This window comes from Lygodium microphyllum, chromosome 29, assembly GCF_053477565.2.
Source record: "Lygodium microphyllum isolate KBCC chromosome 29, Lygodium_microphyllum_v1.1.10, whole genome shotgun sequence".
Taxonomy (NCBI): domain Eukaryota; kingdom Viridiplantae; phylum Streptophyta; class Polypodiopsida; order Schizaeales; family Lygodiaceae; genus Lygodium; species Lygodium microphyllum.
Window position 1 is genome coordinate 32,238,494 of NC_141163.1, and position 27,181 is coordinate 32,265,674.

The following is a 27,181-nucleotide window of genomic DNA, read 5'->3' on the forward strand; positions in this document are numbered from 1 at the left end:
TAACATAAATACACAGATGAAGAATAATGTGACCGGGGAAAAACCTCTCTCATGGAGAGGAAAAAGTGCCCCAATGTCCTACGTGCAGATCACTGACACTCCTGTGTGAGCTTAGGCGTGAGTAAAATCCAACAAGAGGATCTAGATTAATTAGAGTTCACAAGATGCTCTCGACAAAGGATTAGAGTTGTGGCTCATTATGATAGAACTTGGTACTTAGACCCACACCCTCGAACTTGTATGGAAGATGGATAGAGACATTGAGCATATAGGAAGAGGCCACTACAAAGGCTTCAGTCAGATTTGGTGAAGTGGGTATGGAGAGATCCATTTGCAAAGATGCCTCAAGATATCCCCTTCTTTGGCTATACCACTAGGTTGGGGAGGAGAATACAGATAAGCAGGACTAAAGTGGTGCCACTTGCAGCTGAGCACTAGACTATGTAGGGTATATCACAGTCTTTCCTAGCGGACTTCTATAGAAGATTGGAGAATTGCTTTAGACCAGGAAATATTTCACTCTTTCTTTGGCTACTAGCACACAAGAGTTTAGCAATCGGTACATGGCTTGGCTATGGTAGAGAACCTATTCCTTGCACTAGATGTGGGGAGCATGAGGAGACTCAAAGGCATTGTCTATGGGGTTGCCCACAGGGCTCAAAGAGGTCTAGAGGAGAGCCCTTAGGATGGTGTTTCACGGCACTACAAATTCTATGATTGCTACATGATTCATGCTTGGAAACAAAATCCAACTATCGTTATCATTGTTGCTACTGCAAATAGGCAGTAAATATCTGCAACAATTGCCTTACATCATCTACAAAACCTGAAGTATCGCCCATCCTGCTAAACTCTTCTGCAGGCTTTCACGTCAAATTAACCAAAGATGTCGCGGGATTTAGTGTCCAGTGCCAAAGTCATAGAGACTCAAAACAGTAGGCAAAGCTCAAGAACAAGTCAGAAAGAAGAGAAGAAAATGGTATGTAAGTTGTAGACAAGGGTTCAATCAAGAAACTTTATTCCAATTTGTATAAGCTTGTATGCATCCAAGATTCACAAAACTGAATAACAACCAGCACGAATATTACTTCCAAGAAACCATATTTCATCATGGTTCCAATTTTCTTCAACCCAATTAACATAAACAATTGTATGAATGTCTATGGACAGCATACAAAATCTTGTGATTTCAATTCAAGCCTATATATACATGAGAACAGCCCGAGGTGTATTCAGTCTATAAAACCCTGTTAAACCCTGATCTGACTTGCTTTTGTGCCCTTCTTGAATCTTCATACATCAATCGTTGCATATAAGACAGTAGAGATCCCAGAAAGTTGCATTTCAGTCCACTATCTACATGTAACAGGTAATCACTTCTTGCATGCATCCAACCAAACACATCTGTCTCTAGTCCATAGTATTTTAATGCAAAAGACCAAATTTCATGATGATCAGATCCAAATCATACCCTAGGTTTCAATCAAACATAGTGTTTTCAATTGCATTGCATACATAGTATCAATTTATCAAAAAGGACATATTCTTTGATAAGAACAGTCCAAGGTGATAACAGCCCACATAAACCTGTATTTTTCTGATCTGGAATACTTTCTGATCCTTCTTGCACAGTGAAGCATCAATCTTCTCAAACATGAAAGAAGAGATAGCCAAAAGCATCAAATCCACTAGGTTGCCTCGGACAATCATCAAAAAGCATATAAATCTGGAAGAAATATGGACAGCACTAGTGCAGCCCCTGTTGTACTCTGTTCACAGCAGTGGACTGCTGTAGATCAGTCCACAAACAACACCCAGGAACTCCCTGTCTTCTGCTCTTCCTCAATGTTATCCTGCTATGAGCTCCTTGAAAGCATCAACAAAAAGCATGCTCTTCTTCTCTTTCTCTCCACGTTCTGTACAAGACCAATCCCTGGAGTTTCCACACTGTTTTTCACTAAACAGACCCCTCTCCTCCACGTCCAAATCCAGCCCATAAAGCTCCACTCAACACCTGCAACCTGCAAAAATGGGATCGGGCTAAATGGAGGGCACCCTATCTATTTATAGAAAGTTTGGGTTCTCCCAAATTAGGGTTTGCATGTGGGACACAGATACTCACTAGGAACATAGTTCTTTTAATAAAGTTTGGTAAAATTCTTAATTAAGCATGTGTTGGGCTGGTTTTAAAGAAGCTAATGCATTTTTAGCTCAACACCCCTCTTGGGCTCAAAATTGTTACTAGGAGGGACTACCCCAGCCCCAAGCCCTTTTTCTTGTCTTTTACCCCAAGGTGTCCGTCCCAAAGCAACCAAGGGAATGGGCAAAGGGTGCACATCAGCTGCCTAGTGACCTACCAAGACTATAGAGGCGGCGGTTATCTTACCAAGGGATCCTAAGTGTTTACCCCGAAGAGGCCAGAGCATCGAACAAAGGGTGCACGTCAACTCCCAATAGCTGACTAAGTCCTACAAAGGCACATAAAAATAGTGGACTCTCTTTTCTTTTCTTTTTTGGAGGGCTTTTTGTTGTGTTCAAGATTTAGCATTAAGTGAGGGGTTTCAATCAATTTTCGTTCTATTGAGTATCCTACCCCAATGGGAGAATAATAAGGGATGGTTAAATCCAAGACCTTCACAAAAAAAACAAGCTATCCCTACCATTACTGGCTATCGATGATGAGGAAAAATGGTAGGATGAGGCTATGGGGAGTATGTAGTAGAGACAAAAAATGATAGGTGGAAGCAAGCTAAGCAAGGGAGACTACCGCAGGAGATTGCCATGGAAGATGTCGCAAAAATGATCGATCTAGAGTCAACCACTCCAAAGACTGAAAAGGGATAAGTGCGCACAAAAGCATATTTACAAGAACAGAATATTGATGCATTAGAGTTATGCAAGAGGCAATGCAAGTGATCATGTTCATGCAAAATGCTATGCAACAGTGCCAATTGGACAAGGCCCTCACAAGGAAATTATTCACTTGCTTAAACGCTATTTTACAATCATGGTCATCCTCATGATACAAAAGATGATACAAAGTACAAAATACATACATAGTGTCTCTATCAAATTTTAATCAAAACCCTATCATCATCAAGAGAAGAAAGTGATCCCTCTCAAAGTGGAGGGGAAAGATGAAGGGAGACACCCTCTCCCTGTCGATCTAAAGAAGTAAGGGAGGGTGATGCGAAAGTGGGATACGAAAGGCTTCTTTCCAAAGAAAGCCTCATAGGGAGTCATATCCTTCAAACCAAAGTACAGGATCTCTTGCGGACATGAATTCATTGTACCCACTACCTCACCCTAAAGGGAATGGAATGAGGTAGACTCCTATGCTCTAAACACTGATCAGGCTGTTTTGAGTATGGTCTAATTGGAGTGCTTCACCACACCATTCTCGAATGGTGTTTTCGGATGGAAATACTCCACCTGAACACCATGATCCTTGCAAAATTAAAAAAATAAATTGGAATAAAACTCACCACCATGGCTTGCTCATACACCATGAATCTTGAAAGATGATTGTATTTCCACAAACACCTTCCACATGCAAAAGTTTAGAGTACGCCTTGCTCTTGTATTCCAAGAAGTAGTGCCACACACAACGGTTGAAATCATCAACAATCAACACGACATATTTGGCCTTTCCAAGGGAGGCCATGCCCATATGTCCACAAAGGTCGGTATGAACCAACTCGAGCAATGTAGAAGCCCTCCGAAAAGCAATCTATAGATGAGGCTATATATGCTGCTTGTCCCTTAAGTAGATGGAGCAAAGAGTGTGAATAGAAGGAAAATCGGGAAGTCCCTCCACCATCTGTTTCTAAGAAGCCCACCTAATAGTATCAAAGTTTAAATGCCCATAGCAAGCATGCCAAAGCAGTCCAAGCTCGTGTAAAGACCATGCAACAAGGACTGTGAGTGTGTAAAGTCCACCCTCATATGTATCTGTCCAAAGAACCGCTATTGGAAAAATATCCTCCCATGTCGCTACATATTGTGTAAACACAACGCGGGTGTCTGGCTATGTAAGACCATGAATAGACAATAGGTTAAATCCGAAATTGACTACATAAAGGACTTTGGCTAAAGAGGTTTGCTGATGCAACAATAGGGAAATAGTCCCCACTCCATGACCAGTGGACGAAAGAGTTGTCACCAATGGTGACAGATCCAACTCTAGATCTCATGTCCTAAAGCCAATCTTCGTGGTAAGTCATGTGGAAAGAGGCCCCACTATCAACAAGCCAAGGCTTCTCCACAAAAGAAGAAGCAAGAGCAATGTCCTCCACCTCAAATAAACGGACAAAGACAAACTCAATGGTAGCTGGCGTAGCCTTTGAATCTTTAGACCCCTCCTTGGGATTCAAATAAGGGTACTTTTGCCAACACTTCCCCTCTATATAAGTGCCCTTCCCATAGTGTAGGAACTTGGGCTTCTTCTTAGTATCCTTTGTGTCTTCTTTCTTGTCCTCCTATTTCTTTGCCTTTGGCTTCACCTACTACCTCCCTCCTCTTGAACCTGCTATGAAAACCTTCGTGGAGCTGGATCCACTGGCACCGACCTCCTTAAGCTGCTCATCATGCTCCAAGACCAATAGAGCAAGCTCCTCCCAAATAAGAGTCCCTCGAATCCTCCATGTTAGAAGACTAGTGTAGAACATATCGAACTTTAAAGATGGCAATCAAGTCAAGAGAATCATTGCCAAATCCTCTGAAAAGATAGTTCTCCTAAGGGATGCAAGCTCATCCCTCATGTCCTCCAATTTGTTGATGTAATCCTTCATGGAAGGAGAGTCACCGACACTAAGCATCCGAACTTTCTTCTCAAGAGAAATCTTGTGGACGAACATCTTTTGTGATACAAAGACACAAGCTTCAACTATACTTCCACCATCATCTTTAACCTGCAAACATGCACTAAGACAAAATGTTGTAAGCTCATAAAAAGGAAGGATTGGTCTTGAGAATTGAGCCGATCCAAGAGGGGTGCATGATCCATTGTTGTTCCCACATGGAGATCTTCCACCGGACAAGGAATAGGTACGGTAACAAGCTCCCGAAGATCGAATTTCAACCAAGGGGATCTCCTCTTAAAGAGGTAAATCCATATTGTAACAAACATTTTCTATATCAATTATTACCAAGACATATTGGCTCAATGATTCCAAATTAATTTGATGCTCATATACTTTGAAAGGCGATTTATATTATTTAAGTGTTTAAAATATGATTAAATATTCAAGTTTCTATTTAAGGGTGGCCAATGGCTAGAATGTCCTATAATTATACTTGGGTCGCCATTGATGAGATATCCAAGAGAGATTAAAAGTTTAGTCACATGATCAGATTAACCAAAAAGCTCAGATGACTAAGACTTTTACACTTAGATAGTCACATTGATTAGAAGCCTATATAATAAGTAGTTTCAGAAAGTGGAACTAGATACTCATGATCGAAGAAACAAACCATGAACCAATAAACCTATATAATGAAGGTTTCCAAAAGCTAAATCGGATAACTCTTGAAATTTAGGAGGTTACTATTTTTGAAAGTTGCTCAAATTGAAATTCTATTCACGTCAAAGGCTTCGGAATTTTGCAAGGAACAATTTTGTCTTCAGCAGCTATCTCAAATTCTTAACCATTTGAGAGATTTTTAGAGTAGAAAGTTTGGAAGCTTCTTTCTCTAGAAAAGTGACATATGACATCTAGAAGAGAATATGTGTCATTTTGAAGAGACAAGTATAGGGGACAAGTGACCCTACACTTATCATTTTCAACAAACACTTGTTATTTGTAGCCTCTACTTTTCACTTTTGAGCACCTGAGTCCCATACCTATATACTGGAGGTCTCTCTCTTCATTTGAAACAAGCTCTCGTGTTGAAACTTCAGTTGCATGCTTTGTACTCTCCTATCTATCTCTCATCAAGAAACACTTTCTACTTAGCTCGATCTAATCCAAGTAGTAAAGAAGAGAATCAACTTACTACCCAGAGTTAGCAAAAATTGGGATTTTAAAACCCTAGTTTTTAAAATTGCAATAAATCACCCCTTTTGTATATGGTTCAAACACTTAGTGCCCGTGGTTTTGTTTCAATAAATTCCTGAAAAGAGGAAGAAGTCAGTTTCTCTCTCAATGTGGTGTCCACTCTTTTCTCTCTCTCTATCTTTTAATTTTTGTGGTGATAATTAATCAAGTTGATTAAGTTTAAAGTATTGTTATTCTCACGTTCTTCCCCACACTTACATTGATATCAGAGCAATGACTTCTTTACAAGAACTTTTTTGGGTGATAAGATCTTTGGGCCCAACTTTCTCACCATGTCAATTGGTGAAGAGAAGAATTTTAATGAACAATTGAAAGGCTCCTGACACTCTATATCTATATGCTTCTCTGATTATGAGAAGATACAAAGATACAAGGAGCTGAAAGCTGATTAAGAAATTCAAGCTTTGATGGAGAGAAGGGCTAGAACACGCGCAGAATTGAAGATCTTTGAAGATTTTCTTGCTGAGAAGGCTCTTGAGACAAATGGTATTACGACTACGAAGACCTGCCTCAACATGAAAGGTATCAATGTTATTGATGTCACTAAGTCTACGAAAGATAACATATCGCCTATCATTCAAGGACCCACCAAAGCAGTGGCTTCAAAGTCTCATCATACACAAGCTGCCTCCTCTTGTCCCAAGAATCTCTCCATGGAGAAGGGCATGGAGAAAGTCAAAGAACAAACTGTTTCCATGGTAGTCAAATCTCCAAATATGCTTTTAGCAAAAGAAAATAATGCTAAAAGAAACTTTAAGCCTAGAGAGAATAGCATCAAGTTTTATGTTTTCTATGGTAAGAGAGATTCTCAAAAAGCTCTGTCTTTTACTAGATAGTTTAATGCTACTTTTGGTGGTGAAGATTATACAAAAAAATAAAAAATTAGAATGGTTAAAATGCATCTAAAGGATACCACTTTGAATTGGTGGCTCAAAGTTGTTCAAGAGGAAAAGGAACCCAAGTCTTGGAAAGAGTTTAAAGAGATGTTCAACATGAAGTTTTTGTCTTTATCCTTTGAAGCTGATGTGCAATAAGAATGGAATGAGCTGAAGCAAAGCCATGGAGACAATGTTGAAACATATATCAGCAGGTTTACAGCCGTTTCTCTTAAGTTTATATCTCTTAATGAAGTTCCTTCCAATATGGAGATGAGAAAGTTTATCCACAGATTACATCCGACGTTGCAGTGAGCTATCAAGATGACAAAGCCTAATACTTTGAAAGCAACCCAAGATGCAACCTTAGAAGCTGAAGAACTACATATGCCAAGAAGCTAACATATCAACAGTTAGCAGAATATACAAGAGAATGACGATGTTTCTCTTGTGGAAAAAAGGACACATGACTAGTCAGTGCCCTAATAAGCCAAAGAAGAAAAACTAGCCCCAGAAGATACCTCAAGCAAATGTTGTACCTAAACAATCCTTGCACAGGATGAAACTCCATCAGAGAAAAAGAACCTTTTTATGACTTGGGTTAAGATTGCTAATCAACCTGTTCTCATTCATCTTGATACAGGGGTTACATATCATTATATCCATCCTTAAATTATTCAAGCTCTACATCTACCAAAGGAGAGATTTGGAACACCAGAAATGTCAGGTGCTGCTTTTCAAGAAATGAAGTCTGAAGTTACTCCCATTCTTGGGAAACTACGAATTGAGATAGAAGATTAAGTAGATCATGAGAGTTTTGTCATGGGAGATCTTAGTCATTGTGATGTTGGATTAGGAATACCTTGGCGTAGAAGAATAGATCCAACCATTGATTGAAATCAAAATAAGCTTAGATTCCCTTTCAAGGGTAAAAATATATCTTTTGATATGGAGGTGGAAGAAAACTCTATTCTCATCTTATCCCATGTACAAATTTGTAAAGCAATGAAAAAGTCTATTTCCTCGTACTTGATTTTTATCAAAGATTCTAACAAAGAGTCTAGAACTAAAGAGTCCATTAACAAGAACCGAATGAGTTTCTTAAAGAAGTATAAAGATTGTTTTATAGACACCTTACCCGACGAGTTACCACTAGAGAGGCTAGAAGATCATCACATTGATCTCATCCATTGGAGCTCACCTCCAAATAGGCCACCCTATTGTGTGAGTCCAACACAACAAGAGGAGATCATGAAGTAAGTGAATAAGCTCTTGGACAAGGGTCTAATAAGACCCAATTCCTCACCTTTTTGCTCTCCAGTCCTCTTAGTGCAGAAGAAAGATGGAGGCGCATGGGTATGGACTACAAAGCCCTCAAAAAAATTACAATTCGGAATAGGTTTTCCATTCCAAGAATTGATGATATCTTGGATAGATTGAATGGATCCAAAGTATTCATTCGGATTGACTTAAAGAGTGGCTACCATTAGATAAGGATTGCTCCTCAAGATATTCATAAAACAACATTCATGACAACTTTTGATTTGTATGAGTTTCTTGTGCTACCATTTAGTCTCACCAATGCTTTTGCAACCTTTAATAAAATGATGAAAATAATCTTTAATGCACATCGGAAGTTTATAAATGCTTTCTTTGATAATATTTTAGTTCATTCAAAAGATAAAGAAAAGCATAAGCAACACTTGAAAATAGTGTTTCAAGAACTCCATAAACACAAACTTTATGTGAATGGCAAAAAGAGTGAATTTTTCCTAAAAGAGATTCACTACTTGGGCCATAGTGTATCCAAAGATGAGATTCGGATGGATCCAAAAAAATTCAAGGCTATTGTAGAATCGCCAGAATTAACTATTGGTACAGTCTTAAACCAGAAAGAGCATGCAATTGCTTATACAAGCAGAAGGTTGCAAAATGCAAAAAGAAATGCTACTACCTATGAAAAGGAGTTAATGGCTATCATTCAAGCTTTAAAAGATTGGAAATACTATCTTTTAGATGAAGAATTTCTCATCAAGACAGACCATGACAATTTAAGACATTTTCTCAGCCAACCAAAGATTTTTGAAAAGCATATTCGACAAACCAATTATTTAGCTCAATTTAACTTTCAAATAATATATATTCTTAGAAAGCAAAACAAGGTAGCAAATTCCTCTTAAAAATACCTCAGATTCATGCAATGTTCATGATTCATCATACAGATTTTACTAGTACAAGGGACATGTATGCTTCTAATAAAGATTTTAAAATCATTTGGAAGAATTTACAACTTGATAAAAGAATAAACTCTCGTGTTATTAAAGATGGATTTCTTATGATAGAGAATAAGTTATGTGTTACTAAAGATTCAAGCCTAAAGTAATATAAGAATGTCATGCAGCACCTTACATGGCTCATCGTGATATTCTAGCCACAACCAAGGCACTTTAAATGTTTTTTTTTTTTCCAAGTCTTCGACGAGACATTGAGCAATTTATCAAAGAATGTCTTATGTGCCAAAAGATTAAATTTGATCACTAAAAGCCTGCACGGCTTTTGCAACCATTACTAATTCTGAACCAACCTTAGAAAGCCATTACTATGGATTTTATTTTTGGCTTGTCAAAATCAGCAAACGCCAATGATGATATATCGACTATTATTGACAAGTTTAGCAAATAAGCTTATTTCATTCCAGTCAAGAAAACTATCAAGTCGCAACATATGGCAAGAATATTTATTCAACAAATCTTTAAGTATCATGGGTTACCACAATCCATCATGGGTGATAGAGATCCATGAATCACTAGTCTCTTTTGGCAAGCTCTTAAAAAATTTTGGATACAAAGCTTACATTTTCTTTTTATCATTCTCAAACAGATGGTCAAAGTGAGATAGTCAATCTCACAATATTGGATATACTAAAGTGCTATTGCTATAAAGCCAACCAACAATGGGAAAAGTATTTGCTTATGGTAGAATATGCCTATAATAACACAATTTATACTTCTACAAGTAAAGCACCATTTGAAATTATATATGGAAAACCACTTTTATTACCTATTCTCAAAACCAAGGAAAAGATATATTATGCCAATGAGTTCGAGCGTGATATAGATACAGCTTTCGCCTAAGTTAAACAAGCTATCCAAAGATCTCAAGAAAAACAAAAAAAAGTAGCAAATAAGCATCAAAGACAATTGATTTTTACAAGAAGGAGATTGGATGTGGCTGAAATTTCACAAAGTTCATCTAAGAAGCTCTAATAAACCTTTATCCCAAGTCACTAAGCTCACAGTAAGAAATTATGGGCCATTTCAAGACATTGAAAAGATTAATAATATTTGTTGCAAGTTATCACTTTCAGAGCATAGGAAAATTCACAATGCTTTTCATATCTATCTTTTAAAGTCTTAAGAAGGGCCTCCACCATTGAAACCTATAATAGTAGATCCACCTGAAGTAGATGAATAGGAGGAGATACTTCAACTAGAGTAAATAGTATTTTATATAATCAGAAAACGAAAAAGAAACATTTTTAAAACATTTCTTTTTAAATTTAAAAATTACTTTTATTTAGATTCTAAATGAACATCGGAATAGTATTTTAAAGATAATCCAGAAATCCTTATAGCTTATGAAGAAGCTGTAGCATCAGAAATACTTCAAGCGATGGCTTAAGGACAAGACGGATTTCAAGAGGGAGGGATCTAATAAACCTTTTGTATATCAATTATTACCAGTACATATTGGCTCAATGATTCCAAATTAATTTGATACTCATGTACTTTGAAACGCAATTTGTATTATTTAAGAGTTTCATAATGTGATTAAATGTTTATCTTTCTATTTAAGGGTCGCAGAACATCCTATAATTATGCTTGGGTCCTCATTGACGAGATGCCCAAGAGAAATTTAAAGTTTAGTCAGACGATCACATTAACCAAAAAGCTTAAATAACTAAGACTTTTACACTCGAACAGTCACATTGACTAGAAGCTTATACAATGAGTGGTTTCAAACAGAAATCGGATACTCATGATCAAAGAAACAAACCATGAACCGGCTAACCTATATAATGAAGCTCTTTAAAAGCTAAATTGGGTAACTCCTAAAATTTAGGAGGTTACTATTTTTGAAAGCTGCTCAAATGGAAACTCTATTCACGTCAAAGGCTCCAGAATTTTGCAAGGAACAATTTTGTCTCGACAGCTATCTCAAATTCTTAACCATTTGAGAAATTTTTAGAGTAGAAAGTTTGGAAGCTTCTTTCTCCAAAAAAGTAACATGTGGCATCTAGAAGAGAACATGTGTCATTTTGAAGAGACAAGTACCCCTACACTTGTCATTTTTAGCAAACACTTGTCATTTATAACCTCTACTTTTCGCTTTTGAAAACTCGAGCTCCACACCTACATATTGGAGGTCTCTCTCTTCATTTGAAACAAGCTCTCGTGCCGAAACTTCAACTACATGCTTTGTACTCTCCTATCTATCTCTCATCTGAGAAACACTTTCTACTTAGCTTGATCTAATCCGAGTACTAAATAAGAGAATCAACTTGCTACCCAAAGTTTGCAGAAATTAAAGTTTCAAAACCCTAGTTTTCATAATTGTAGCAAATCAACCCCTTTGTATATAGTTCAAACACTTGGTGCCTGTGGTTTTGTTTCAATAAATTCTTGAAAAGGGGAAGGGGCCGGTTTCCCTCTCAACATGGTGTCAACTCCTCTCTCTCTCTCTCTCTCTCTCAATTTTCATGGTGATAATTATCAAGTTGGTTAAGTTCAAAGTATTGTCATTCTCACGTTCTTCCCCGCACTTACAAGAGTACTCACTTTGGCGATGATACCATGTGAGAGTGCACAACAAAAGAGAACCATGAACATGGAGAGAAAGAGAGAGAAAGACAGCAAGAGATGAAGGAAAGAAATCTGCACTAACTAAAGAAGAATGCTGAATGCAAAGGAGTGGACTGATCAGTCCCTACACGCAGCCCAACGTGTCAATGAGGGCACCGGATCAGGCTAAAATGATGACAACACCACCAACGGTGACAGTGATGGAGACAAAGAATATCCAGCCTGCTGTCCATGCCAGAGATGAAGGAGACCGCAGCCATCAATGGAGCACCTAAAAAGGAAGTGATCTTCCCAGCCAGCCAATCAGCTATACATAGCTGAAAACACAAAAAACTAGCCAACCAATTGACTGGGGATCCAAAAAATCAGACCGAGCTGCAATAAAGTCGGCAACAGCTAGACAAGGTGCAAATGCTGCGTAGCAGCAATAATGCTGACATTGCACTCTTGAAGCAATCAGAAGGTGGCAAGGGCTGGAAAATGTCATACAAAGGCTGCATAAACTCAAATTTGCCTAACAAATCTAGGAAAAACACAATTAGAGCTTGTAGACTCTAACGAAGCTCACAGCCAAGAGATGACAAACTGACTGACTAAAATAGACACACTAACACCACCAAGGTCCAAATCCCCTTTTTGTCAATACTCTCTAGTTCTTTTTCCATGGTCTCTTGCCATTGGGGATGCTGAAGAGCCTCCTACCAACTTTCCGGCTCAGAATGTGCTATGTAGTCTGCTGCAAACAACGACACAAAGCCTAAGAAGCAAGTTGGACAAATCTTCTAGAGCCCCCTGGAGTGGAATCCAATGGAAGGATCCTCGAATCCTGCATGGTTTGCTTGTACCAACAACGTAATGGGTCTCACGAAGGGGACCTAGAAGCTAAAGAATCTATGGGAAGGTCAGGAGCAGGCGATAGACCCAGCTCAAAAGGCACTACCTCCAATGGTGTATGCCAAGGAACTATTTCAAAGGCCAGTGCAAAAGACTACACAATGTCCCTCTCATCAAAACTGACATCTCTCCATACAATCACCTTATTAGTTCAAGGATCAAGCAAACAAGAGGCTTTCGCCTCGAAGAAATATCCAATAAAAATAAGGAGATCAAGGAGTGTGTGTACACACAACACCCAAAGACTCTAAAGGACACTACATGCCGAGAATCGAAAAAAGGTACACCAAAGTGTTAATAGCCTCAACCCAAAGACGCTCAGAGGGAGCTTTGCTACAAATAGCATAGAGCGTGCCATGTTCATGACTACTATTTGGTTCCTACGCTCTATGACTCCATTCTAAGAAGGGGAGTTGATTGAGGTGAGTTGGCAAGAGATACCATGCTCTTATAGAAACTTGGTGAACTCATGGGAGATAAACTCACCACCACTATCACTCCTCGTACAACCTACACAACAACCAGTCTGGTTATGAGCCGTACTCATGCAAAAAAATAGGTGAATGCATCAGATTTATGCTTTATGAAGTACAACTACATGTATCTAGAGAAATCATTCACTATCAAAAAGTACAACGCCCTATCCAAGGCGGCAATGGATGGTGGCCTACAAAGATCAGCATGGAACAATCTCAAGGACACCTCAACTCTATGTGTGAACTATTGAGGAAATGGAGTGTGGTATTGTTTCCCTAGCTAACTGGCTTTGCAAACATCTCGAGACAATTTCAGGCATGGAAGGCTCTCAACCATCTACCAAGAAGACAGCTCATAAAGAGAGTCATAATCGAGATGCCCCAAGTAGTAATGCCAAAGATGCTTATTGTTCATAGGCTCTTGTGTGGTGGCTAAAGCCTACAAGCAATGAAACTCTAAGTCCTCAGCTGTCGGCTCAGAAAGAAACTAGGTCATCATGTAAAGGCCACTACGCTATACCTCACCACAAGAAATTACTAAACCAATCTAAGAGTCAAGGACCTTGATTGTGGTCACTATAAAGAAGACTGCTTGCCTCTAATAGCAAAGCTACTAAACAAATAACAAGTTCACCCAAAGCTAGGGGACATAGTAAACATCATCCAAAGTAGCTAGCTGCAGACCTTGGTCAGTAGTAAAACTCACGCAACTGTGAGTTTGAACCTTGATCAAGGAGTTATTCCTGATCTGGACATGCCAACTCATAGATGTGGACAAGACTTGCATCCTTGGATGTCTCTAAGGAGACAAGGTGGACCTTTGCAAACCAATCAAATAGACCCTCTAGCATTGAGAATGATGTTGACTATGATGGCTAACCAATGGTAGTGTGGGCCTGACCACGCTACCATTGGTTAGCCATCATAGTCAACATCACTAGACCCTCTAGCATTGAGAATGATGTTGACTATGATGGCTAACCAATGGTAGTGTGGGCCTGACCACGCCACTACTCTTGATTTTGGTTGCCACCACCTTGCATTCCCTATTGGGGGTTTGCTCAACTGAGGGGCAAAGGTTTGATTCCGAAGTTTCGGCTATGTGCCTCTTGCCTTTAATCGACACTCATTGTCATAATGACTAGCTTTTTGATCATATTGACAATAGCTATTTTTCTTAGATACATTCTACCACCTAGGTTTAAGAGAAGACTAGGAAGTTCCTTGTGATTCTCTAGCTTAATTTTGGTTTTGATTTTATTTTTAATTTTTATTTTGACTTTGGTTTTGTTTGCCCTTCCCTTGTGGCCCCTTCTAAGAAAATGCAACAAGGGCCCCCTCTAAATAGAAAGTACTATGAAATTGATTGAATAGCAAGCACAATACAATAGTTGATATTTTAATTCATAGAATGTAGGCATGATAGGCTGCAAGATCACATGCTGTGCAAAATGGAAGTATTTCTTCAACAGCTTATTTAGAAACAATGTGACCTAGTCATAAAAGGACTTCGAAGTCCCTATAGTAGAGAATTCAGTGAGAAGTTACCTATACTCGACCAACTTGATCTTGAGGTCACCTTGGTCAGATTTTGAGCCTCTTGATATTTTTCTATCATCTCTCCAAATGCCACCAGCATTAAATGTTGGTAGGCCAATATTTATTGCACCTACAGTTGCAAGTCGCCCAATTTTTGCCATTGTTGGCTATTTATAGCTAGCCTCTCCACTTGGCAAACACACACTCTCCGGTTTTCATTCCCTCATATGTAGATGCGCACTCCAGTACTCCGACACTCCATGCTTGGTGCTGCCATCGTCATCAATCTGATCTAGTGCCCCCACTAGCACTGTGGACTGCATGTAGGGACTAATCAATCCATCCCATTTGTATCAGCATTCTTCTTCAATCAGTGCAGTATTCTTCTTTCGTCTTCTGCTCTCTCTCTCTCTCTCTCTCTCTCTCTCTCTCTCTCTCTCTCTCTCTCTCTCTCTCTGTTTCTTTTCCATTGCGCACTCTCACATGGTATCATTGCCTAAGTGAGGACCCAGTTTGGAGATTTCTCGACAAAGGAGCAAGTGATCTTTCACCGAGGAGCAGCCCAATCCCCAAACACAGGTTTTCCAACTTGCATTTGCTGCAAATACAGCCATCATTGGAGGTTTCATGCAAGAACAACCATCCTTGGCAATAGGTCGTCAATCCACAAGACTAGGTGGCAGCATTTATTGCCCAAACAATAGCAGGCAATAGCATTTATTTGCCCAAATAGCAACAACCGGCAACTTTCTTGGCCAAGCAACAACTTCTAACAACCAATCGCCCCCCTGCACAGGCGACAACACCCTTGGTGCAAGTGACATCCTCTGGTGGCAAGCAACAGCATCTTGTGTGCAAGCGGCACATCTACATTCACTATAGCTGACTACTTTCTATATTCCATGCTAACCAAAACACACATTTTTGGGTGATTACACGATCAAAGATGTCTTATTACCTCACGAGCTTTGATGACTTAGAGGAGGAACTTCTTTCTAGACACTCTTCTAAGGAAAGACACGGTTATCACAACTATTATTGGTGGGAGGAGTCTCCCATTTGCAATTGTACCCCTTCCATTCAAATGTCGCACAAGGCTCCATCCGAAGTGAAGATGTCATCCTTGATACCCTCCGTGTAGGTGCCTATTTTACCTTCCTTACCCAAAGAAGATAAACTAGATGGTTCAAACTATTCAGTGTGGTCGTGTAAGGTAGAGTGCATACTCGACACCTTCGATCTTCGGGAGCTTGTTTTTTATCCTATTCCATGTCCTAACGAGAATCCCACCGATGGGACTTTTATGGACCATGCAAGCTTGTGGGATCGGCTCGATTCTTGAGCCAAATCCTCTCTTTTTAAGTTTGTAGGATTCCATCCTTATGCACATTCACAAGTTGAAGACCGTAGCAGAAGTGTGGAAGAAGCTTGTGTCTTTATATCAGCCCAAGACGTTTGCCCACAAGATTTCCCTTGAGAAGTTGCAAATGCTCAATATTGATTACTCCTCTTCCATGAAGAAGCACATCACTAAGATGGAGGACATGAGGGGTGAGCTTGCCTCGCTTGGTCAGAAGATATCCTTGATGGCTCCTCTTCCACAAAGGAGCACATCACTAAGATGGAGGACATGAGGGGTGAGCTTGCCTCTCTTGGTCGGAAGATATCCTCTAAAGACATAGCTATGATCCTTTTGACTCAACTGCCGCCTCCTTGGTTCGATGTCTGCTACACCAACCTTATCACATCAAGGACCTGCGAGACACTCTTATGGAAGGAGCTTTCACCACTAGTCTTGGAGCATGATGAGCAACTCAAAGAGATTTGGGTCAATGGTTCTAGCTCCACCAAGGCATTTATTGGAGGTACAAGTAGAGGGAAGAAGAAGAAGGAGAAGGCTAAGGAAAAGAAACAAGAGAACAAGAAGGATGAGAAGAAGGAGAAGAAGCCCAAGTGCCCACATTGTGGGAAGGGCACTCATCTCTAGGAGGAATGCTAGCAAAAATTACCCCATTTGAAGCCAAAGGAGAAGGATTCAAAGGCCACCCCAATTACGACAAAGTCTGTCTTTATGAATGTATTTGCAGAGGAAGATATTGTTAGCCTACCTATGTTAGTCATGTTAGTCTATCATCTCATGGTTGTGAGCTCTTGTCTGAGTCTGACAAAGATATAGGAGCTCTGGCAGTTTAGGTGCATTTTCTTCAATTGTCGACTTCTTGTGTGCATTCCTAGGCCAATTTGGACCTTCTCATTATCATCTAGGATTTTTTTAGGGCCTCCTCTATTTTTTTTGGCATTTTTTTGAAGTGACCGGCATTTATTGCTGGTCGGCCAGCATTTATGGCCCCTACAGATGCAAGTTGGCCTGTTTTTTGGTCTTTTGGCTATTTATAGCCATACCTCCCACTTGGCAGACACGCTCTCTTCAACCTGATCCAGTGCCCTCACTAACGCTTTGGGCTGTGTGCAAGGATTGATCAACCCATTCCCATTGTATCAACATTATTTTTCAATCAATGTAGTATTCTTCCTTCCTCTCTCTCTCTCTCTCTCTCTCTCTCTCTCTCTCTCTCTCTCTCTCTCTGTGTGGGCTTTATGTTTGTGTTTCTCTTCAGTTGCGCACTCTCACATGGTATCATTGCCTAAGTGAGGACGCAATTTGGAGATTTCTTGCAAAAGAGCAAGTTTTCATAGCAGAGGAGCAGCCCAAATTTCTTAATAGCACATTTTCAGCCTGTGTTTGCTACATTTAATGCCCAAACAAGTGGTCCAATGCCTGATCAATCCTTCTGAAGACCAAGCGACATCATCCAAGACTGGTGACCTTGTTCAAACATCAGATGGCTCCAATTTTCTATGTTTTGCAGCAAACGCAAATTTGTGTTTTGTCAAGCAGCAGTTTTCTGGCTCAAGCAACAACTTTCTAGCATAGGCCATAGTTTCCTATGGAGGTGACCCCCTTCAGGTGGCAGGTGACAACCTTTCTTTGACAAATGCAACTTTCTAGGTGATTGCAAGATTGAAGATGTCTTAGCAGTTCACGTGCTTTGATAAGTCAAAGGAGAAGCTTCTTTCCAAACACTCTTCTAAACGGAGACCCGATTATCGCGATTATAATCAGCGAGCGGAGTCCCTCATTCACACCCATCCCCCCTCTATTCATCTATCATAGAAGGCTCCGCCCGAAGTGAAGATGCCATCCTTGATACCCTTGGTGCAAATGCCTATCTTACCTTCATTACCCAAAGAAGACAAACTTGATGGTATAAACTATTCGTTGTGGCCATGTCTCTTGTTTTTTATTCTATCTCCCATCCTACAAAGGATCCAGCACATGGGACTTTTATGAACCGAGCAGCCTCGTGGGATCAGCTCAACTCTCGAGCCCAATCCTTTCTCTTTATGAGTTTGCTCGATTCTCTCCTTGTGCATGTTCACAAGTTGAAGGCCGCGGCGGAAGTGTACAAGAAGCTTGCATCTTTATATCAGCACAAGACTTTTGTCTACAAGATTCCCCTCCAGAAGAAGTTGCGGATCCTCAATCATAAATGACTACTCCTCTATGAAGGAGCACATTACGAAGATGGAGAATATAAGGGGTGAGCTTGCCTCTTTTGGTCAGATAATATCCTCTAAAGACATGGCTATGATCCTTTTGACTCAACCGCCATCTCCTCGGTTTGATGTTATCTACACCAACCTTATCACATCAAGGACCCACGAGACACTCTTATGGGAGGAGCTTCCACCGCTTATCTTGGAGCATACCGAGTGACTCAAAGAGGTTGGGGCCAGTGGTTCTCACTCCATCAAGGCATTCACTATGGGTACAGGCCAAGGACAAGAAGCAGGAGGACAAGAAGGATGAGAAGGAGAAGACGCCCCCAAGTGCCCACACTGTGGGAAGGGCACTCATCCCCGAGAGAAGTGTTGGCAAAAGTACCCCCATTTGAAGCCAAAGGAGAAGGATTCAAAGGATACAAAGGCTACACCCCGACGACAACAGAGTCTGTCTTTATACATGTATTTGCCGAGGAGAATACAACTCTTGCTTCTTCTACTCAAGAGAAGCCTTGGCTCGTTGACAATGGGGCCTATTCTCACATGACCTACATACAGGATTGGCTTCGAGATCTGAGTGCCATAGGGGGCACAGTCACCATTGGTGACAACTCTACCATTCTCATTCGAGGAGTAAGGACTATTCCTTTATTGCGAGACAAGCAATCTTCTTTGGCCAAAGTTCTCTATGTATTGGATTTAGGTTTTAACCTATTGTCTATTGATGGTCTTACACGGCTTGGTACCCACATGGTCTTTACACAAGATGCAATGACAATGGAGGATGCATCTACAAGTGTCGTTCTTTGGATAGGATCCCTGGAGGATGGGCTTTACACACTCACAACCTTAGCTACAAGGCCTTTCCACGAGCTTGGGCTTTGGCATGCTCATTATGGCCATCTCAACTTTGATGCTATCCAACATGCTTCTCAGAAGAAGATGGTGGAGGGACTTCCTGATTTCCCTCCTATTCACACTTTATGCCCTAGCTGTTTGAGAGGCAAGCAACATAGGCAACCTCATCCCCAAGTTACCACTAGGAGGGCTGCTACTCCGCTTGAGTTGGTTCATACTGACCTTTGCGGACCTACGGGCATAGGTCCGGGCCTCCCTTGGGGAGGCCAAGTATTTGATGATCATAGATGACTTCAATCATTATGTGTGGCCTTATTTTCTAGAGTGCAAGAGCAAGGCGTACTCCCATTTCTATGAGTGGAAGATGTTTGTGGAGACAGACTACTTCCAAAGTTCATGGCGTGCAAGAGATCATGATGGAGAGTTTACTTCTAACCTCTTTTCTCAATTTTGCAGGGATCACAGCTTTTGGGTGGAGTATACACATCCAATACACCTTCGGAAAATGGTGTGGTGGAGCATGTGAATCGCACCATGCTAGAGATGGTGGAGCATCGAGGTCTTCCTCATACCCTTTGGGATGAGGCAATGGCTATTGCAGTTCACATCCGCAACCCTCCTCGAATTCTACATTAGAGGACATGACTCCCTACAAGGCTTTCAACCAAGCAAACACCTTCAGTGTCTCACTTACGTATCTTTGGATGTGATGCATTTATCCATGTGGACAAGAAGAAGAGGAAGACAAGACTTGACTCCAAGTCTAGAAAGCTCATCTTTGTAGACTATAACACTACCACAAAGGGCTATAGACTCTACGACCTAACAATACAGAAGATTGAGGTGAGCAAGGATGTGATCTTCGATGAGGCTTTAACCCTCCGAGGATCCTATTGATGATTCTATTGCAGGTGATTCTTTGTCATCGACATGCCCCTCTCCCACTCTCAATTCCTCTTCTCACTTCCAAGTCGCCTCTTAGCACCCCTTCTTCATCTTTGGCTCCTCCCTCTCCTTCTCCACACTCTATCCGAGCCTCCTTACCACCTTTGACAGATGTGACTACTACTCCTTGTTGAGAAACCCTTCACCCGCAGTTTGCGTTTTTGTGTTTCTGCGTTTTGCCTTTAGGGTTTGCAGCCCAAAAAGGGCCGCCATCCTAGACTGACTGTGCCTATTTATAGGCCACTCTCTCATTCATTCCTCACGGCTGATTCATTCAATCCGTCACCTCTTCTCTCTAGCCTCTCTACTACCCTCACACCCCTTCAAGAGGACATTGCGGTTCGTGGTTCATGGCTATCTTCATCATCTTCCTTGTGCTATGGCACCCTTGTTCCCTTGTATCACATTCACTCCATGATTCAAATCTTCATCATTCCATTCATCAAAGTTTCTCCTCTCTTCTCTTCTCTTCTCCATGTTTGCCGAGTTCACTCCGTGTTCCTCCCCGCAAACCCTACTGTCTCGCTAGTATGTCATCTTTTGACATGGTATCAGAGCTGGATCTGCTCACTTAGCAACGAAGATCATCCACTCCAGTGAAGGCAAAGACCAGTGGTGGGTTTGGCATCAACTTCTCTTCTTCTTCCGCTGCATCAAAATCTCATTTTTGCAGATTTCAGGTGTTTCAGCTTGCTGCCCACACCCCGTTCGCAGAGGGCATCTCAGCCGAAGCTGTCCATTGTTGTCTCCATCAGTTGGCACCTCATTTCCAGCCCTCTTCATGCAGTTTGGAGTGGATTCCAGCCAGGCGACTGCTGTTCCTGTGCAGACTGGCTGCCATACAGCTTGCCATGTCATCACAGTCCTACTGTTTGCGTTTTTAGTCTTTCTCTCTCCTGCAAGCTATCTTGCCTGCGTTTTTAGACTTTATCTCTCCTCACCATCGTTTTTCTACTGGTTGCAACCTCTTATTGTTGGTCGCATCCTCCTCCCACTGGCAGCTCACTTCCAGCCCTTCCATTGCCTTCCCACCCCTTGAGGCGGACATTGCGGTTCGTGCTTCACACTGCCCTCACACCCCTTGCGGCGGACATTGCAGTTCGTGATTCATGGTGGCTGACCTCTTCCTTCTTCAATTTGCCACACTGGTACCATGGCGTCTCCCCCAACAGATTGCCAGACTATTGGGTGCTCCTACTGTGGCATCACCGGACACACCACCGATGCTTGCCGACTTCGACCTTTACTCCCCACCCCTCCAGAGTATATGTGTCTTCCACAAGGCAATCCTTGTGCCACCTCTCCTTTCTGGGCCACAAAGATTGTTCTACATCGGCTATCAGAGTACTATGCTCAAGGAAATAAGACGCATCCGATGCGCGCCAAGTCCTTTCAAGCACATGGAGGATCAATTGACACAACAACCTCCTGGAGATCATCACAATGCCAGCGGCAGTCTTCTCCCACTTATTTTCAGGTACAGTGGCTTCCACGACCTACGACTCTGTAGTCCGCTCCACTGAGAGACAATGATTGTTTGATATCGTCTCCTTGTCACTCTGCTCCTTCGAGAGACAATGGCTGCTCGACTCCTTCCTCTTCTTCAGCTACCCAGTCTGCTCCACTCAGAGACAGCGACTGTTGCCTACCTCTTGCTCATTTTGAGCTCCACCCTTCCCCACCCTCGACTACTCAGATTCGAGAGGCTACCTCTGGGAGCTCTTCGGCACCCTAGATACCTTCTTTAACACGACCGGTGGCACTTCCTTCGTCATCAAACATTTTGGAGTCCGTGATCCACGAGTTTTTGGATTCCCTATCTACTTCAAAGGGGGATTCAGAGGGGAATGTTATTTCTTTGCCCTCAAAGGGGGCATCTACTTCTTCGACTTCAGCAGGGGCCCCTCCACCCCCCACCTCAGAGGGGGAACCCATCCTCTACTTTCTTGGGGTGGCTATCTTCGACAAGTCATCTCTTCTACTGATACCCAGGATCTTCAAGTACCACCTCGATCACGACCTCGAAGGTTCAGCCGCAACTTGGTGACGAGGCCTTCGTATTCCTTCCAACATGGATGCACGGAGCTAGTGGCTTCTCTCCCGAGGTTGTGTTTCGGGTTCTCCAGTTTACTCTGTCTACTGGTCTTTACTGCAGGTTCCCTTTTCAGTGGAAATCTTGGATCTTAGGGATCCTCTACATCTTCTTCCTCCTCTTCTCTTCTTGCCTTGATCGCTTGGTTAGCATGGAGCCACCTCCTGAGATCAAGTATGGGCATATCCTTATGGTTCTCAGCACCATACAAAGTCCGACATTCCCCCTATGCATTGCATGTTTTCATCATCTTTGTACTAGGGCGCTTAGGCAAGTGAACAATTTCCCCACAAGGGACATTGTTCAAGTGGCACCTATTGCATGAGCATTCTTCAACATGCAGCATTGCATCTCCACCTCACTCTTCCCTTGTTCCCCTTTTTGGGCTTGAGAGGGGGTGTTGAGAAACCCTTCACCTACAATTTGCGTTTTTGCATTTCTGCGTTTTGCGTTTTGCGTTTAGGGATTGCAACCCCAAAAAGGGGCACCATCCTAGACCGGCTGCGCCTATTTATAGGCCACTCTCTCATTCATTCCTCACAGCTAATTCATTCAGTCCGTCACCTCTTCTCTCCAGCCTCTCCACTACCCTCACACCCCTTCAAGAGGACAGTGCGGTTCGTGGTTCATGGCTATCTTCATCATCTTCCTTGTGCTTGTTCCCTTGTATCACATTCACTCCATGATTCAGATCTTCATCATTCCATTCATCAGAGTTTCTTCTCTCTTCTCTTCTCTTCTCCATGTTTGCCGAGTTCACTCCATGTTCCTCCCCGCAAACCCTACTGTCTCACTGGTACGTCATCTTTTGACACTCCATCCCATATTTCCACCCCCTTCAACCTCCCCTTTGAAGTCTTCTAGAGATACTCAACCGTCAAAGGGGAAGCCTTCTTCAAATGAGGATTTACCTTCCCTTGGTGAGGGGGAGTCCCTCTCACAGATAGATGCATTGCAGGTATTGAAAGTACTCAGTCTCCCTCGCAGCAAAATGAGCCTATTCGGATTCCTCGTTGGTACTGACAGCTCAGGCAGGATTCAAGTATTTCTCACTTTCCTGCTTCTCCTCTAGGTCCACGCAAATTAGTTGGCTTATAGGCCCATCGAAATAGTTCACTTTGTGTGAACTATGCTTGAAGGGAGTGAGCCTGAATTTGAAGCACGAAGCGGAAGCAAGAGCCATGGTGGAAGAAGCAAGAGCAAGAGAGAGACACACACTATGTGGAAACTCCAACAGTCACAATGTTGTGTGACCAGCCTTACCTTTATTTAAATGTCACTGAAAGAATAAAGAATGAAGTGACAGTGATGGGCACCCGCCACTTGCAATGTACAGGTATGCGGGTATGCGGGTACTGTCAGTGTAACTAATACACATGCAGCTAGGCACAGGCACCTTTACCCCATGTCACAGATTTTTCATGACAATGAACCTACTATAGTTGAGGAGGCTTTTGCACAGGATATTTGGCGTCAGGCCATGCAAGAGGAGCTCAATTCTATCAAGCGTAATCAAACTTGGGAGTTGGTTCCGCATCCCCTAAAGCAAAAGTTGATAGGTATAAAGTGGGTCTACAAGACCAAGTACCTTGCAGATGGTTCCTTGAACAAGCACAAAGCTAGGCTTGTTGCCAAGGGTTTTGCTTAGAGGGCCAGTTTGGACTATTTTGAGACTTCTGCACCTGTTGCTCAAATGTCTACAATTCATGCTATCTTAGCTCTTGCAGCCCACCACTGCTAGCTTATTTATTAGATGGACGTAAAGTCTACCTTTTTGAATGGTGTCCTTAAGGAGGAGATTTACGTTTCATAACCTCCAAGTTTTCTTGTGCATGGAAAGGAGGACCATGTCTACAAAGTGTGGAAGGCCCTCTATGGCCTAAAGCAAACTCCTCGCACTTTGGTACTAGAGGATTGATCGATTCTTTCTACAAAGTGACTTCCATTGATTGGCTCATGACTCCAACCTATACTTCAAGGTTAAGGGCAACATGTGTGTTTTTCTCATCTTGTATGTGGATGATCTTAACATCACAAGGAGCTATAGTCAGGAGGTTGATCATACTCCAGAGATTTTGCAAGAGAAGTTTAACATGACGGATCTATCCTCTTTCTTTCTTAGATTGGAGATTTATCAGATGGCACAAGACATTTTTATCTTGTAGCATAGGTACATTTCCGAGTTTCTCTCGAAGTTTGGTATAGCCGATTGTCGGCCTATTTCTTTCCCCATGGACCCAAATTCCAAGCTTTTGGCAGCCGGAGCTCCCATTACTAATGCCACCCATTATAGGTATCTTGTTGGCTCCCTCGTTTGGCTTATTCACACTTGGCCGGATATTTCTTTTGTCATGGCTTTGTTGTCTTTTTTCATGAAGACTCCCACTCAAGAGCATTGGAGAGAAACCTTACACATTCGTCGTTATTTATAGGGAACTTGATCCTATGATATCATGTATGGAGAGGGGGTTTACTCTCTCTATTTGGAGTGATTTTGACCGGCAAGTGATGTGGATTCGAGATGGTCCACTACAAGTGATGTCTTCTTCCTTGGATCAAGAGTTATCTCATGAAGCACCAAGAAGCAACCTACTGTGGCCCTTTCTTCTACAGAGGTAGAGTATCGTGCATTATGTTCTACAACTATGGAGGCAGTTTGGCTTCACTGCATGTTGGCAAAGATTGGCTTTCCCCAACCTGGACCTGCAGAGTTGCATGTGGACAACCGGAGTGCTCTAGCTTGGCAAAGAACCCTATGTTTCATGCTCAGATGAAGCACATTGAGGTTCAGTATCCCTATGTTCAAGATCGGATCATGGATTCCAAGTTAACATTGGCCTACTATCCCACAGAGGACAACACGATCTTTGCCCAAGGCTTCTACCCTTCATCACATGAGGTTGTTGGGTCTTCAGACACACTCAGGATCTAAGAGGAGGTCTTAGCCTGCCTATGTTAGTCATGTCAATCTGTCATCTCCTAGTTGTGATTTGAGGGACAAGCAACATAGGCAGCCATATCAACAGGTTGCCACTAGGTGGGCTTCTACATCACTAGGTGGACAACTTCAGTCATTATGTGTGGCCTTATTTTCTGGAGTACAAGAGCGAGGTGTGCTCTCGATTCTGTGAGTGGAACGTATTTGCGAAGAAGCAAACTACTTCCAAAGTCCATGGCATATGAGCCGATCATAGTGGAGAGTTTACTTCTAATCTCTTATCTCAATTTTCCAAGGATCGCAATATTTGAGTGGAGTATTTCCATCTGAACACACCATCAAAGAATAGTGTGGTGGAGCATGCGAATCAGACCATGCTAGAGATGCCTACACAACGGCCATTCTTTCTTCACAAGAATGCACTCCAAGCCCGGGATTCACTCAAGCAAACGCATCCTATGATAGCACATGCCCAAGAAATCGAAACCAACCAAAACTCTAAAACATAAGACATCATCACCATCACCAAGGTGCCTCTTGAACACCAATAGCTCCTAGATCACAATGACACACAATGCTAACCAACAATTGTGGGCACACCAATCAATCATGCAACACTATTTATATTAGCATCAACCCTAGATAGACACTTGCATTGCCAAAATGAAACAATGCGGATGCGAGATACAAGATCAATGAGCATAGAGATCTACAAAGTACATGAACGGAACTACACAAATGAGAGCAATGAAACTAAATCCACTAATGTGCAACCAAATCAAATGCAACAACTATCACCATAGCAAGGAGGAAGCAAGAATGGAGCAACATTCACTCTGCCTCCAAGAGCAAGAATCTCATGCCCAAAGATAGCCACAATGGGATGCACGAGTACAAGTGGTCCCACAAACAATATGCCTTTTTATGAGGCAAAAAGTGCACACAAATTTTGTGCTTTTTATGTGCAAATACTGGATGGGCTACTGATGAAGATGTATTTCTTGGTGGGATTCTAAGTAGAGAGGCGATGTGAAGAGGGATTGAATGAGTCCAATATTGAAAAAATTTTCAAAACATTTATGCACTGTTCAAAAATACAAGCTTCTGGTCATTTTGTCAAGATAGGTCATAGTAATATGCGTGTGACCGAGGAATGTGGCACTTGTCAGATTATCGTTAATTGACACCCAAGCAAGACTCCCAACAAATTCCTTTTTCTTGGCCCCAAGGCATGTTCCCGGTCATGCAGTTAACCTATCTGTCATAAAGGCATATCAGCGGCTATGCTATTGCTGCAGATTGGTCAATGGCTAATGTTAACTCACAAATCGAGAAATGTAAACGAGGCGTTTAAGAGAGGCAAGAGTCAGGTCGCTGCAATGGAAGGAACACTAAGGAAGCTTTGTGCGTACGTTCAGCTGAGATCAGGTGGAAGCTGATAATATGGAAAGCATTTCAAACATGTCGACTGACAATGCGACAGGTAGGGGTAGTGCATTCCGCGAGGCATCACCTGGGATGGAAAGTTGGGGTCGAGCACCTGCGCTGTGCGAGACGAGGCGTGCGCGGGGAGGTCGAGCAGGTTGACGGGACGCTCGATCAATCATCGACCGATCGACCCTTTCTTCTCCATCTTCTTCTCTTTCTTCGCACTCTTAAGTGGATACTCAGACCCAGAGCTTAGCTATAATTTCGTGCTACATGCCAAAGAAATTATTAGTTCTTGTCAACACTCTTCCCTTTCATACCTTTAATCGTTTGCTGTGCTGATTCTTTATAGCCTTTTGGCCTCTTTTCACGATTTTTGTCTATATTTTGTTAATTAATTTTTCTTCCACGTTTAGACTTCATAATTAGAGCTACAAAGATATCTAATGGACTTTTATGTAGCAAGTTGCTTGAGTACCAATCAACACCTCCGAGCCACCTAGCATCGAAGATCCATATGCTTCTTGCCTTGATCATTGCGAAATCAATTTGGTCAACACACAATTATTGACTTTAGTGCTTTTTGGTTTTAGAAAATGGAGTTTTCAATTATCTAACCTCTGTATGGTTTGCTTTCTTTTTTCGAACGTATGC

At 41.8% G+C, this 27,181-nt stretch overlaps 1 protein-coding gene across 3 annotated transcripts in view; it reads right to left on the reverse strand.

The window, feature by feature from the left end:
• LOC148010507 (uncharacterized) overlaps window positions 1–26,845 on the reverse strand; it is a 49,708-nt gene extending 22,863 nt beyond the window's left edge. The window contains exons 1-2 of one of the 3 annotated variants that reach the window (XR_015689567.1): window positions 26,613–26,845; window positions 1,131–2,021 (exon numbers count right to left, since the gene is read on the reverse strand). The gene's annotated coding sequence lies outside the window, so the exon portion shown is untranslated. Of the gene's footprint in view, window positions 1–1,130; window positions 2,022–26,612 lie in introns of those variants that run through there. The other 2 variants (XM_087672064.1, XM_087672063.1) reach the window with 2 other exon arrangements.
• Between the last annotated feature and the right edge of the window lie 336 nt (window positions 26,846–27,181).